The sequence below is a fragment of the Balaenoptera musculus genome, chromosome 21, assembly GCF_009873245.2.
Source record: "Balaenoptera musculus isolate JJ_BM4_2016_0621 chromosome 21, mBalMus1.pri.v3, whole genome shotgun sequence".
Taxonomy (NCBI): domain Eukaryota; kingdom Metazoa; phylum Chordata; class Mammalia; order Artiodactyla; family Balaenopteridae; genus Balaenoptera; species Balaenoptera musculus.
This window is the reverse complement of record NC_045805.1, coordinates 13,507,571-13,523,022: the sequence shown is the minus strand read 5'-3', so window position 1 is coordinate 13,523,022 and position 15,452 is coordinate 13,507,571. Positions and strand designations below refer to the sequence as shown.

The following is a 15,452-nucleotide window of genomic DNA, read 5'->3' as shown; positions in this document are numbered from 1 at the left end:
ATGGATTGGTGAACCCTCTGTGTTTGCATCTGGAACATTCATAATTAGTTTTCCATTCCAAGCGTGCAATTATCCATGTTCTCGACTTCAAAATGCATTTACCTCTGACAGAATCCTAGCAAACAAAGACCTGGTCCAGTGGTACCTATGAGGCAGGAGACATGATGTTTTTAAACTAAAAACTAAAAATTTTCTGACACCAAAAGCACAGGCAACAAAACAAAAATAGGCAAACTGGATTTCATCAAAATCAAAAACTTCTGTGCATCAAAGAACACTATCAACAGAGTGAAAAGAGAACCCATGGAATGGGAGAAATTATTTGTGAATCATATATCTGATAAGAGATTAATATCCAGAATACTTAAAGAACTCCTACAACTCAATGACTGTAACAACAACAAAAACAATTTAAAAATGGGTAAAGGGGCTTCCCTGGTGGCGCAGTGGTTGGGAATCCGACTGCCAATGCAGGGGACACAGGTTCCAGCCCTGGTCCGGGAAGATCCCACATGCTGCAGAGCAACTAAGCCCATGAGCCACAGCTACTGAGCCTGCGTGCCACAACTACTGAAGCCCACGCGCCTACAGCCCATGCTCCACAGTGGGAGAGGCCACCACAATGAGAAGCCCGCGCACCAAAATGAAGAGTAGCCCCTGCTTGCCGCAACTAGAGAAGGCCCATACGCAGCAACGAAGACTCAATGCAGCCAAACATAAACAAATAAATAAATTAAATAAAATAAAATAAAAATGGGTAAAGAACTTGAATAGCTATTTCTCCAAAGAAGATATGCAATTGGCCAAGAAGCACATGAAAAGATGCTTAGCATCGGTAGCTCTTAGGGAAAGGCAAATCAAAATCATAATGAGACGACACTTTATACCCATTGGGATAGCTATTATTAAAACAAACAAAACCCAGAAAATGACAAGTGTTGGCAAGGATGTGGTGAAATTAGAACACACGCATTGCTGTTAGGGATGTAAAATGGTGCAGCTATTGTGGAAAACGGTATAGCAGTTCCTGAAAAAAAAAAAAGAAAAAAGAAAGGACAAAGAAAAAAGAAACATAGAATTACCGTATGAGCCAACAATTCCACTTCTGGATATTTACCCAAAGGAACTGAAAGCAGGGACTTAAACAGATATTTCTAAATCCATGTTCATAGTGGCGTTATTCCCAATAACCTAAAGGTGGAAGCACCCAAGTGTCCAGTGACAGATGAATGGACAAATAAAATGTGATATATGCATGCAGTGGAATATTATTTAGCCTTAGAAAGTAAGGAAATTCTGACATGTCTATAATATGGATGAACCTCGACGTTACGCTAAATGAAGAAGTCTGACACAAAGGACAAATATTGTACAATTACACTTACATGAGGTACTTACAACAGTCAAATTCACAGAGGCAGACGGTACAATGGTGGTTGCAAGGGGCTGGGGTGGGAGTGGAGAGGGTAACAGAGGGTTGTTTAATGGGTGCAGAGTTTCAGTTTGGGAAGATGAAAACACTCTGGAGATGGATGATGGTAATGAGTGTACAACAATGTGAATGTACTTAATGCCACTGAATTCTACACTTAGGAATGGTTAAAATGGTATATTTTGTTATATATATACATATATATCTCCACAATAAGAAACTAAAAGCTTTTTTAAAATTAAAGCTTTTAAAAATTAATTAAAGTAAAATAAAAAATTAAAACTATTTAAAAATTAAAGCTAAAATTAATTCTCCCTCAATCCCCACATCTATGTGCCAAATGTGCTGTTTCTGCTTTGATCGTTTTACTTTGAGTATCCATCTGTGGGCTTCTGGCTAGTTAATCAAAATAACCTTGGATGAGCATCATTTCTTCTAATTCTCTTCCTCTAGCCCACCAGCCACATCCTACATCCTGCAAACCACACCTGACAGCTATTAATTATTGTTCTGCCCCTCCCCCAGTTTCCTGGAGTACCTGTGTTTTTATGTACCACCTCCTGCTGCTCTAGGCTCCATCTCTGTGCAGTTGGGTACCTTGTATTGGTGGTAACTGTTGACCTGGATAAGCAAGAATTACAATTAAATTGCTGTTTTCTCCTTGCAGATGATGCAGGAATAGGAGAATCTTTGGGTGGCCCATCTCTGTCCACTCCTCCTTATTAGCAATGTAACAACACATGTTTTGTGGCTTAGGATTTCAAAGAAGGGGGATTTTCTTAATTTATCAGCTAAACCAGTATTACAACAGCTTATGAAGAGTTTGCAATTGTTTGGGTTTAAAGCAGGGACAACATGAAACACTTAATGAAAAACTTTCACAAAACTTGGACTCTTTCCAGCAACATAGCTATGTGAGAATAACTTTTACACCATGACAACTCTAAAAATAAAACATTTTTAACTTAAAGCTGTTCTTCCAGTTGCTGTTTAAAACTTTATTCCAAGAACTGAGATGCTATTCAACAAAATGCAACTACAGGCTTCTCAACAATAAGGTTCAATAATAGTTATATGTTTCCTGGTGATGGATTTATCTTTTATCTTTGAAGTTTACAATGATAGCTGTAAAAGTGAATGTCAATAGTATTACTATCATTTAATTTCTAATAGAATGATTTTTATTTTTATGTGTTAGAGCTATAATAATTCTAATAATATTACCAGAATTTATTTTGTGCTTTATGAGGATGATATCAGTAAACCATATTCCCAGCAACATTTTGCTATGTTTCAGCTTATTAACAGAATTATCTGTGTTTTAAAACTTTGGCATTAAAATATACCTTCAGTAATGCCATTATAATGATCATGTGTTTAAAACTTGTGTAAATAACTATGATATAAGCATTTTTCTCTAAAAAAGAGACTTCTTATTTCTAACAGAGTAGAGCTGAGTTTCTCTGATTAAAACTGTGATTCTTAAGTTGTGTGCTGAACCACCCTAGTGCGACAAGCAAACTTACAGAGGCACTGTGGGTTCTTTTAAGTTTTTGAGGGGCACAGACAACTGTTGGATACCACGCCAACTACTACTACTAAGTTGTTTAGACCTCACTACTTAATAAAGAGAATTGTTCAGGTATTTCTTTTGGCCCGGGGGCACCAGGAACCAGGAAAGTTTGGGAATCTCTGGATTAGAAAGATTAGTGGACATGAAATGTAAGAGAATTGAGAATTACTTATATAGTGCAATCCTGTCATCTTATAGAGGAGAACACTGAGGTCCAGCGTGGTTAAAATCTTAAAACTAGTGAGTCTTAAATACCCAGCCTCCTAGCTCCCTTGTCAGACTGTTCAGTAAAAAGACCTGATGAACTTGATAGTCTGCTGAGGTTTCTATTCTTCCTGTTCCTGTCTCTCTGCCTTCTGGTCAGTAGATCCAAGCTTTGTAGCCCAGCCTGACCATATACCAGCTGAATATCTTAAGCCAAGTTCCTTACCCTCTGTGAACCTTAGCGTTCTCATTTGCAAAATAATTGCGCTGATGATAATGGCTAATAATTGGTAAAAATGGAGTCACTTCTAGAATAGTAATAGAAATAATGCACTTGAAAAACATTTTGTAAATAGCTAAGCACTTTATAAATTACTGGTTTTCATTCAATAGTATTTAAACATCTACTAAGTGTGCCAAGCCCTGGGGAGACAAAGAGAAAAACAAAATTGTCTCTGTGTTTAAGAGGCTTATCTCTCCTGGAAGGGAGGAATATAAATGATTATAATCAAAATTGATAAATAGTATAGTAGAGGTAATGACCAAGTATAATGTGGTAGAGAAGGACTGAGGGGCAGGGGAAGTCCTGGCAGAAAAGGCAAGTGTTCAGGCCTGACTTGGAGGGTGGGTAGGTAATGAGTGGGGTGGGGAGAGTGGTCCAGGGAGGGGGAGTGCTCTGGACCAAGGAGACAGGTGCAGGAACAGAGCGCCTTCAAGAAGCAGCATAGTGGGACTTCCCTGGTGATCCAGTGGTTAAGAACCCGCCTTCCAATGCAGGGGACACGGGTTTGATCCTTGGTCGGGAACTAAGATCCCACATGCCGCGGGGAAACTAAGCCCGTGCGCTCTAGAGCCCGCATGCCACAACGAGAGAGCCCATGCACTGCAACAAGAAGCCTGCACGCCGCAATGAGGAGCCCATGTGCCACAGCGAAGATCCCATGTGCTGCAACTAAGACTCGACACAGCCAAATAAACAAATAAATATTAAAAAAAAAAAAAAAGAAAGAAAGAAACAGCATAGCATCCCATACGGCTGGAGGGAGGAGGATGGGAAACAGGAAGTGGAAGATTACAGATGGGAGAGTAAATGTGTGTGCTGGACGCTGGTCCCAAAGGGTCTGGTATTCCTCTTGAAGGAATGGACATTACCCTGGAAAACTGTTTAAGGATTTAAAGCGAGAAGGGAGGCAGCCCAATGTGTAAATGTGACGAGCTCTCCTTATCCTTTCCTAAGAAGGAAACTTGAGTTTGTTAGCTTCAAGAACTGTGGCGCTATGTCTGTATAATTCCTTTAGTCTGGCAACTTATTCTGAAGAGAAACACAGCACTTAATAAAGGTTTTAATGATTATGTGTATGGCAAGGTGGTAGTGAGATTCTTTTTTTTTTTCTTTTGCCAAAATAAGATTTTATTTTGAAAGTTATTTGAAAGACACTGGTAAGGAAGGAGAACTAACACTCAACGGATGTAGATTCCAAAGTTATATTCTTTCCAACAGCCACCAACGGTCTTTGTCATGCCAAAAAGTTGCTTTTTTTTGGTAATTCCTATTTTAAGCTCTCTGGAGGAGAGATCTTATTCCATAAGCCAAGCCATTTTTTTTTTCCTTCCTCCCTCCCTTGTTTCTTCCCTTCCTTCTTTCCTTTTTTTCTTTCTTCCTTTCTTTCTTTTTCTCTTTCTTTTCTTCTCTTTTTTCTTCATTTCTTTCCAGGAAACAGTTAGTTGGGGATGGATATTTTTTTAAAAACATCAAGGTAGATCTAATATGTTCCACAAAGAGGAGGGGCTTAGCCAAATGTGACGTGGAAGGGTTCTCTACTATTTGCTTATCATCTTGCTGGAACCAGGAATCTACGTGAGGAAATGGCGTCCAGGAATGCGGTCTATACGAAGTCGGTCTGTCTTTGCATCGTAAGTGCTCATCATTGGTCCTCCTGTTCCAGCTCCCACAGCCCGCAGCGCCTCCTCTGGACCTTGACCTTGGAAGGAGGTTCTGTAAATCTCAGCAGTTTTAATCTTGACAGCAAAGCCAGAAATGATTGTAAAGTGATTCTTATTTTCTTCTCAGTCTTTTAATTCTGTCACACGTAGTATCACTGAGTGAACGTCATCTCCTCTGTCAAATTCACTGAGAAGTTGATGAGTACATTTTGGTGACAACTGCCTGACACTCCTGTATGTGTCCATTATCAATCACTCTGTGTGTGTGTGTGTGTGTGTGTGTGTGTGTGTGTGTTTGTGTGTGTGTGTGTGTCTTGATCCGGGATATATCAGCGCTAAGCAGTTTTAAAACTCCCAACTGAAACAGTCAGAATAACATAGGAAAGAAACAAAAACTAAAAACAACCCCCCCAAAAAAAAACCCAAAAAGAAAAAAAAAAAAGAATTACACAGGAATTAGTCTCAGCTGGGTAACTTGACCTATATATCCTCATGTTGTCATTGCTACTTGAATGGTTATCAGGTAGTTTCACATTCATGTTCTAACTTGCTTCTCCAGAACTGAAATAGGTTAATGTACATCTTGAACCCAACATGGAGATTTTAAAAGTAAAGTGCATACCACATAAGACAATGTCCACTGATGATACTTCTATACTGAAAGTTCTTGGTTAAACCTATGTCAAACTCTTCTCTGAACACACTTGGAACTCTCTATGGCTTACATGAGCCCGAAATCAGCTGTTCAGTGGTACAGCTTATACTGGCTCATGAGAATTGGTTGTGGACAGCCCTTTCAACTCTGCATTCAGTGAAGTCATGTCAGTTGGCCGTGACAGAAGTATTTACAGCAGGTGTATTCGTTTCCTAGGGCTGCCTTAAAAATTAACACAAAGTACCATAATTGAGAGTTAACTATTATTATGTGTTTATTAGTTATTTAGTATGCAGTATAAATTATTTTCTTAACCAATATAATAATGCAACTAATTGATATTATAAAGGATAATATAGTGATTTATTTGTTTATTTATTTATTTTTGGCTGTGTTGGGTCTTCGTTTCCGTGCGAGGGCTTTCTCTAGTTGTGGCAAGCGGGGGCCACTCTTCATCGCGGTGCACGGGCCTCTCACTATCACGGCCTCTCTTGTTGTGGAGCACAGGCTCCAGACGCGCAGGCTCAGTAGTTGTTGCTCACAGGGCTAGTTGCTCCACGGCATGTGGGATCTTCCCAGACCAGGGCTCGAACCCATGTCCCCTGCATTAGCAGGCAGATTCTCAACCACTGTGCCACCAGGGAAGCCCCTAGTGATTTAAATGTACTGTATTCCCTTATAGTTCTGGAGGCCAGAAGTCTGAAATCAAGGTGTCACCCAGGCTCTGTGCCCTCTGAGATGCTGGGTGGAATTCTTCTCTGCTTCTTCACAGCTTCCAGTGGTGGCTGTCAACCTTTGGTGTTCTTTGGCTTGTAGATGCATCTCTCCAATCTGCACCTCTGTGGTCGCTGGCATTCTCCCTGTGTGTCTTTGTCTCTGTGCCTCTTCTTATAAGGATACCAGTAATATTGGATTAAGTGCCCTCCCAGTATGACCTCATCTTAACTAATTACATCTACAATGACCCTATTTCCAAACAAGGTCACATTCTGAAGTACTGTACTGAGGGTTAGGACTTCAACATATATTTTGGGGGTGTCACAATTCAACGCATAAATAACACTGCGGAAATCAGCAAATGCCACGAGTCAGGGCTTTTTTGGAGGGGGGAGTTGGTTTCCAGCATATCAGTGTGTTGGTCTGTCACATGACACCAGGAGAGGGCCACTCACCTCAAATATCACTTTTCCATGGGAGTTCTTCATCAGAAACTTCCTCATACTCCAAATGGCACCTGGCAGAGTGAGAATTAAAGGTGGATGCATGTAGTTAGGATTTTCCAGCCATTTCTTAGCCCTTTAAAAATATCTATGTATTTCCATTATTTAAAAAGATTGAAAAATACAGCTGGGTAGAAAGAGTAGAAAGCCAAAAACGAATTATTCATAGCTTCATCACCCAAACAGAGCTATCATTAATTCTTGATAAATTTTCTTCAAAATATTTTTGGAACTTTTTTTTTTTGCTATTTACATTTCTCCTTTTGTGCCAAAACTGTCTGAATGCTTTGCCCTCTTTTCTTCATGCTTTTTATTTTATAAATTAAAAAAAAAAATGTGAGTAATAATACATGAAGACAACACGCCAGTTAGAAAAATCACACAAGACTAAGCAAAATCTATCTTGATCACTACCCCAATCCCAATCCTCTCTCTGGAGGTAAATACTGTCATTGGTCTTAAATGATTCTTCTAGACCTTTTAAAATGCCATAAACCATATCATACCATGTATTTTATCCCACAGCTTACTTCTCTTCTCCCTCCCACTAAATTGTATACCCTTAAGAGCTTTTTATGTCAGATTTAACATGTTATCTTTAATTACTGCAACATATTTCATTCTATAGATGCACCGTAGTTTAATTATTCTCCTATTGCCAATTTTTAGGTTGTTTTCAATCTTCCACAATTACAACTAAGAAGCAATGAAAATCCTTGTACATGCCTCTTTACGCATAGGTACAAGTGTTTCTCTAGGATAAATAACAAGACGCTGAATATCTGAGTTGAAGACTATAATTTTAATATGACAATTTTCCTTGAAGATAGCCCCAATACACCCTTCCAATGAGAGTGCAGAAGAGTATCCATATATTAAATAATTAAAGAAATAAAAATCAAAAGCCAGAGGCTCTAACTAGACTCATTTGTTTGTTGATATTTAAATTTCAAAAATTTCCAAATTTCTATTCTCTGAATTTACTAGGTTTCATCCAAATTCTCTGATTTATACTTATCCCTTAGCCAGCATGTACAATGACATGGAATATGTCATATGATGAACAACATAATTTTTCCAAAGAACTTCTAATAGTTTAGTGCAACTGGGACATAGGGAATGAGGTAGGGATGAGTGAAAGAGGTAGCTGGAGATGCAGGCAGGTTAGAGACACACTTGGGCAAGGATTTGTTTAGAATGTGAGGTTGTATAAAGCAGAGAAGTCAGTAAATGGGCTAGTGCAGTAATACAGGCAAGGTTCTGAGCTGAGGCAATAATGGTGGGAAAATGAAAAGGAAGGGAGAGTATCAAGATCTATTTAAGCAGTGGAATTTATAGAACTTAATGAATGTGAATTGTGAAAGAGAGAAGCTTAGAACATTTCCTGGATTATTGGCTTCGATGACTGGTTTTCATGACTGAGGTCAGTCACAGAGGAGAACACAGCGGTGATGGTCATAGTGTTAGCCAGGTCATTTGGACAAACTGGGCAAGGCTGTAGAAATGTGGAGATAGGTATTCTGAAGGCAGGTGGATATACAAGCAAGAAAATCAGGGTTGGAGCTATTGAATAAGGTTCATCGGTGGTTAGCAAAATCCAAGGGAATGGTTGAGACTGTCCAAGGGGAGAGCAAAGAGTAGCAAGAGAAGAAATCCAAGGAGGAAATGCTAGGAAGCACAAACATTTATAGGACAGGCAACAGAAGGAAAAATCTGACTGATCCATCATAATAGTTTGGCAATTTCTTATAAAGTTAAACATACACTTTATGACATGGCTTTATTAAGCAAAAATAAGCAAATATGAATATACGTTCTTACTTTTCTTACTTTCTATTATGGAAAAGGTAGCATACACAATGGGACATTGCCTTTTCTTTTTAAATCTCAAATGGTATACTGAAGAGCTTTCCAATATAGGTATACAGAGAGCTCCCTCATTGAATTGCTGAAGAGTACTCCATTGTATGATTGTACCACAGTTTATTTAGTTATTCCCTATGGATGAACACTTGGATTGTTTCTTATTTTCCGCATTGTGAATAATGCAGCAGTGAATAAATTTACACTTTTCTGAAAATAAAATAAAATACGACATGACAAACCCACTCTTGTGTAACTACCCAAGAGAAATAAAAGCTAATCTTCACCCAAAAACCTCTATGCAAATGGTTATAGCAGCTTGATGTGTATTTGTCCCAAACTGTAAACAACCCCAAATTTCCTTCAACTGATGAGTATACGAACAAATTACAGAACATCGGGCTTCCCTGGTGGTGCAGTGGTTGAGAATCTGCCTGCCAATGCAGGGGACATGGGTTCGAGCCCTGGTCTGGGAAGATCCCACATGCCGCGGAACAACTGGGCCCGTGAGCCACAACTACTGAGCCTGCGCGTCTGGAGCCTGTGCTCCGCAACAAGAGAGGCCGCGATAGTGAGAGGCCTGCGCACCGCGATGAAGAGTGGCCCCCACTCGCCGCAACTAGAGAAAGCCCTCGCACAGAAACGAAGACCCAACACAGCCAAAAAAAAAAAATTACAGAACATCTATGTATTGGGGATGCTACTCGGCAATAAAAAATCTACTGACAAAACAACATCATTGAATCTCAAATGCATTTTGCCAACACCCAAAAGGCTATGTAATGTATAATTCCGCTCGTATCACTGTTGTGAGCTGAAGGTTCATATCCCCCATCCCCAAATTGATTATGTTGAAACCTGAACCCCAAATTCGATGGTATTTGGAGGTGGGGCCTTTGAGAGGAAATTAGGTTTAGATGAGGTCATGAAGGTGGAACCTCCACGGTGGGATTAGTGTCCTTATAAGAAGAGGAAGAGACCAGCACTCTCATAGTGAGAAGGCAGATGTCTGTAAGTGAGGAAGCAGGTTCGTACCAGGAACCGGATATGCTGGCACCTTGATCCTGGACTTCCCAGGCTCCGGAATGGTGAGAAATAAATGTCTGTTGGGGCTCCCCTGGTGGCGCAGTGGTTGAGAATCCGCCTGCCAATGCAGGGGACATGGGTTCCATCCCTGGCCCGGGAAGATCCCACACGCCACGGAGCAACTAAGCCCATGCGCCACAACTACTGAGCCTGAGCTCTAGAGCCCACGAGCCACAACTACTGAGCCCACATGCTGCAACTACTGAAGCCCGCACGCACCTAGAGCCCATGCTCTGCAACAAGAGAAGCCACTGCAATGAGAAGCCTGCGCACCGCAACAAAGAGTTGCCCCCGCTCGCCGCAACTAGAGAAAACCTGCACGCACCAACAAAGATCCAACTCAGCCAAAAATAAATTAATTAATTAAATTTAAAAAATAATAATAATAATAAATGTCTGTTGTTTAAGCTACCAGGTCTGTGATATTTTGTTATAGCAAACAGAGCAGGCAAACACAATCACAGACTCAAAAAAAGGCAAAACTACAGGGACAGAAAACCTGTAAGTGGTTGCCAGGGCTTCAGGTTGGAGCAGTTGTCTAGAAAGAGGCACGAAGGAATATTTTGGGGGTGATGGATCTGTCTTCATTATGGTGGTGGATACATCACTATATGTGTTTGTCTAAACTTATAGAACTGTACGCTAAAAAGGGTGAATTTTACCATGTGTAAATTATATCTCAATAAACCTGACCCCTAAAAATGTTATGTATGACAGCAAGATACAAAGTCAATGCCTGGGGAAAAAATGAGTAGAACAATGAACTGGCTTAGATGTAAATGGGCAAAGAAAAAGACAACAAAATAATAAATAATTAGAAATATTGAAAGTAACCAAAAATAGGAAAAGCTAGTTTCTGGTGAGAAGCCATTCAGGAGAAAAAGATCAGGAGCTTTCTGTGGCCTACAGGTTTAATACATACACATACTCTGAGTAAAGAGTACACAATATACAATACTCTGTGTTTGTTGCCATAACAGCTAAAAACTTAAGGCAGCCTTAAGCAGAACTCATTAGAAATATGGTGCTCTCTACACTATCAGGGAAATGTTGCTCAGTCCTTGGCATGCATAAAGAAAAATATTGAGAAGTACTGTAATAAAATTTAAAATAATTAAAATATAGAAATAATATAAAGTATTATGGAAAACTTAAAATAAAGAGAAAGACACCATTATCTAAACACAATGTAAATCTAAAATAGATTACTTTGCCACATAAATAATATGTGTTTCTTGTAGAAAATTACCATACCTAGATGAACCAAAGGAGAAAATGAATAAGAGCCCCATTTTTAAAATTTTAAAATTCTGACAAAATCAAGTAAATTTAAATTAAAATAATAACCAGATACTAGTGTAAGTCTATCAGGCTAACAAAGAAGACATTATGACAACACTCAGTTATGGCAAGAATGTGGATCAGAGGAGATTCACAGTCTATTTTGGTGGAGTGAAAAGAGGTTCAAGTACTTTGTAGAGCATTTTGGCAGCATCTGGTGAAGCTAAAAGCAGGTATACTCCCAAGACCTGGCAATTTCACAGGTAAATGCCCTAGAGAAATTTTTGCACGTTTGCTTAAGAATCTGTATAACAGTATTGTTTATAAGAGCAAAATATTTGGGACAGAGTAAATATCCCTTATCAGATTAATTAAATTGTGTCATTGTCACACAATGCAATAGCCTATAGAAGTTAAAATAAATGAATTAGAACTATATGTATTCTGTTTTTTGATAAACCTGAAAAAAAAACAAAACAGGATGCAGCATAGTGAGAAAAGCAAATTACATAATGATTCGTACAGTATGTATGATACCATTATCTGAAAAACATACAATATACACACACTTGTATGTTGATATACACAAACATATACATAAAAACTCTTAAGAATGTGTGTGTTTGTGTGTGTGTGTGTGTGTGTGTGTGTATTTCTCCGCAGAGGAGAAAGGACTACATAAGGGACATCTCTATTTGTAGCGTTCCTCCCCCCCACTCCCCTGTAATTTTTTTCTTTCAGAATGCAGGAAAGAAAGAGGGAGGGTAGGAGAAAAAGAGGAAGGAAGGAAGGAGGGAAGGAAGGGAGGGAGGGAGGGAGGGAGGGGAAGGAGGGAAGGAAGGAGGGGAGGGAGGGGGAAGGAAGAGAGGAAGGGAGGAAGGAAGGAAGGGAGGGAGGGAGGGAGGGAGGAGAAGGAAGGGAGGGGGGAAGGGAGGGGGAAGGAAGACAGGAAGGACGGAAGGAAGGGAGGAAGGAAGGAAGGAAGGGGGAAGGAAGGGGGGAAGGAAGGAAGAGAGGGAGGGAGGGAGGAAGGAAGCGGGAAGGAAGGAAGGAAGGAAGGGAGGGAGGGAGGACCTAAAGTAAGTAAGACAAAGCTTTGTGGTAGACTCCAGGAGAATTAAAAATTGCTCTATATACTTTTCTTCATATTGTAAGTATTTTATACCAAAAAACGAATACTTAGTCCTTGTAAACAATTCAGAAAACACGTAGTGAAAAAAAAAGAAAGTAATCCCTCATTTTAAAAAATGAATGTCGGACCTTCCCTGGTGGCGCAGCGGTTGAGAATCTGCCTGCCAATGCAGGGGACACGGGTTCGAGCCCTGGTCTGGGAAGATCCCACATGCCGCGGAGCGACTAGGCCCGTGAGCCACAGCTACTGAGCCTGCGCGTCTGGAGCCTGTGCTCCGCAACAAGAGAGGCCGCGATAGTGAGAGGCCCGCGCACCGCGATGAAGAGTGGCCCCCACTTGCCACAACTAGAGAAAGCCCTCGCACAGGAACGAAGACCCAACACAGCCAAAAATAAATAAATTAATTAATTAACTAATTTTAAAAAGAATGTTAACATTTTGCTGCATATTTTTCCAGACTGGGCCATACTTTCATTAGCCTGCACGTTATATACATAATTTTTTTGGTATTCTTTTCGAAGAGGCAAAAATTTCTCAAAAATGTTCTTCTGATTCATGAGGTGAATGATACTGAAGTCCGTTTTTTCTCTGAGTCTTTGGGACGGCTTCTTACCTTAATTCTACACTATTTTCTCACAGTTCCATAGTCCTGTTTGCAGATTTGGTGGCTTGTCTTTCGCCCCACTCAGTCCACTTGGGGGCTATCTCAACCCATCTGAGCTCTACTGTCGAACGGAAGACGACACGCACAGTTGCCAAACCAAGTCTCCCCGTCCGTCAGGCATTCGCTGAGAGCACCCTCGCTGTCTGAAATGAGAACTCTCAGAACGCCGCCATCTGACCTTCTGACACTCTTAGTCTACGTAATGCAGGAGAAACTACAGTTCCCGTGGGGCTCTGCTCCTGGGCGCCCGCTTCCACCCCTGCGCTTGCGCATTCTGAGCATGGACTACAACTCCCAGACTGCATCGTGCTGCCGCCCTCTCCCCTCTACTTCCTGCTGGGGCGTTTCATGAGTGACAGCGTCTCTGCGAGTCCAAGAAAAGTTAAAGGTGGGCGGAGTTTGTGGGCTGCTTGGGAGGCTGTTAGGAGTTGCTTACTTGTTTTCTGTCACAAGAAAGCAGCAGATTTGCAGCAGATTTCTGATGTGCAGCTGCCTAGATATCGGGTGTGCACGGGCTTGGCTTTTCTGAACCGGGAGAGGGGTCTTTCAGGTACTTGCACAGGTGGTTACGCCTTGAGCTGGTCCTTGCAGTCAGCTTGTCCTTGGAGTTGTCCAGCATCCTTCCCAGGTTGTGGGAGAGGCTGACAGTCCTGGGTTTTATTGGAGTGGTGGATTTTTTTTTCCTTCTTTTCTTTATATCTTCGCAGGCATTTCATGGGAAATTAGTAGACTGTAGAGGAGGCTCCAAGTCAGATATTTTACCCTGGAAATCCACGCGCGTTTCTTGAAAGATTGCTCCTAGTTATAGTTTCGTACTTTGTTTCGGTTGGGCCTGGGATCCCTGTTTTCATGATCTTTCAACTCGTAATTGTTAATGTGCTCTGAAGAGAGAATCCTGGAGGAATGCCTGTATTTAAGGGGAAATAAGAAGTCTCCTAACGCACCTCTTGACTAACACTCTTGGTATATGTAATTAATATATGTGATATGACATGATTAATAAATGTAATGTGTGGGAAACTACAATCCCCACCCCATCCCGCTGAAAGCAGAAACGCTCCAGTTCCAGAGTGGGGAATGTCAGAGAGAAATGGGTTGAAGAGTGAATGGTGGGTGGGAGGTGAACAATTACAGGTGACCACAAATTGCTTTTTCAAAAAATGTGTTCTTGTTGAGGAGAAAGCTGGATGGTGGGTTGAGACCCATCTTTGCCATTTATTAACTCTGTAGTTTCACACAGGTTAGTTTACCTCTTTGAATCTCAGTTTCCTCATCTGTGAAATAAGGATGATTTTACCTTTCCTCCCCACATGACAGTTTTTGTGAAGGCAAGTTAAAGTATAATATGTGAACATAGTTCTTAAACTCCATAATCACCGGAAAGTGAGTTGGTAATGATAGTAATGTGGCAAGTGTAATGAAAGGCCAGGGCAACTAGGAACACCAGTTAAAAGAAGGGTTGAAACTAATGACCATGGGGTCAAGGCTGAAGAGTAAAGCAAATGAAACTGGGAAGGGCCTGAGATTCTGGGAGAAGACAGATGGGTCAGCTGGCAGTATCTCTCTCTTTCTGTCTTGTTGCTAAGCTTGAGAAAGGTAGGAGCCACATCTGATGTTCACAGTTGTCTGCTTGATGTCTGACACAGTGTCCAGCATAAGGTGCCTTTGCTCTTACCTTCCCTTTGCCTGGAACACTGTTACCCCATGTTATCAGTCAGGATTCTCTAGAGAAATGAGTATACATACATATATGCATACTCACTATATGCATGTATACTATATGTATACAGTATAGACATACATATATGCACATATGGTAGCACACACACACATATATAAGGTATACTAAGAGATTTGTTTCAAGGAATTGGCTTCTGTAATTGTGGCAAGTCTGAAATCTGTAGGCAGGTTGGAAACTTAAGTGGGAGCTAATGTTGCAGTCTTGGGGCAAAACTTCTTCTATCTTGGGGAAACCTCAGTTTTGCTTTTAAGCCACCCACATTATGGGATGAGGCCCACCCACATTATGGAGGGTAGTCTCCCCCTTACAGCTTGTAGATGTTAACCACAGCTCCAAAATAGCTTCACAGCAACATCTAGGTGAGTGTTTGATTAAATAGCTGGGTACTATATCCCAGCCAAGTTGACACGTAAAACTGACCATCATATCCTGGAAAGTCTTTGCTCAACATTATGTTTTCATAACATTTAAAATTGCAATCTTCCACACACACAGCCTTACATTCCCTACCCTCCTCTTCTTTTTCTAATGTTTCCCTTAGCACCTATTATCTTTGATCCATTGCCCTATTTTTGATTTCTTATGTTTACTGTCTTTCTGCCCCTTGTAGAATATAAGCTCCACAGGGCAGGGATTTTTGTGTATGTTGTTTACTGA

General features: G+C 40.7%; 1 long non-coding RNA gene across 1 annotated transcript; it reads right to left on the bottom strand.

Moving 5' to 3' along the window:
• Positions 1-936: 936 nt before the first annotated feature.
• On the bottom strand, positions 937-13,233 carry LOC118887868. Its single transcript, XR_005018183.1, has 4 exons — positions 13,004-13,233; positions 6,981-7,042; positions 1,971-2,053; positions 937-1,027 (listed from the first exon to the last, which is right to left on the bottom strand). It is a non-coding gene; the product is annotated as an uncharacterized LOC118887868 (long non-coding RNA).
• Between the last annotated feature and the right edge of the window lie 2,219 nt (positions 13,234-15,452).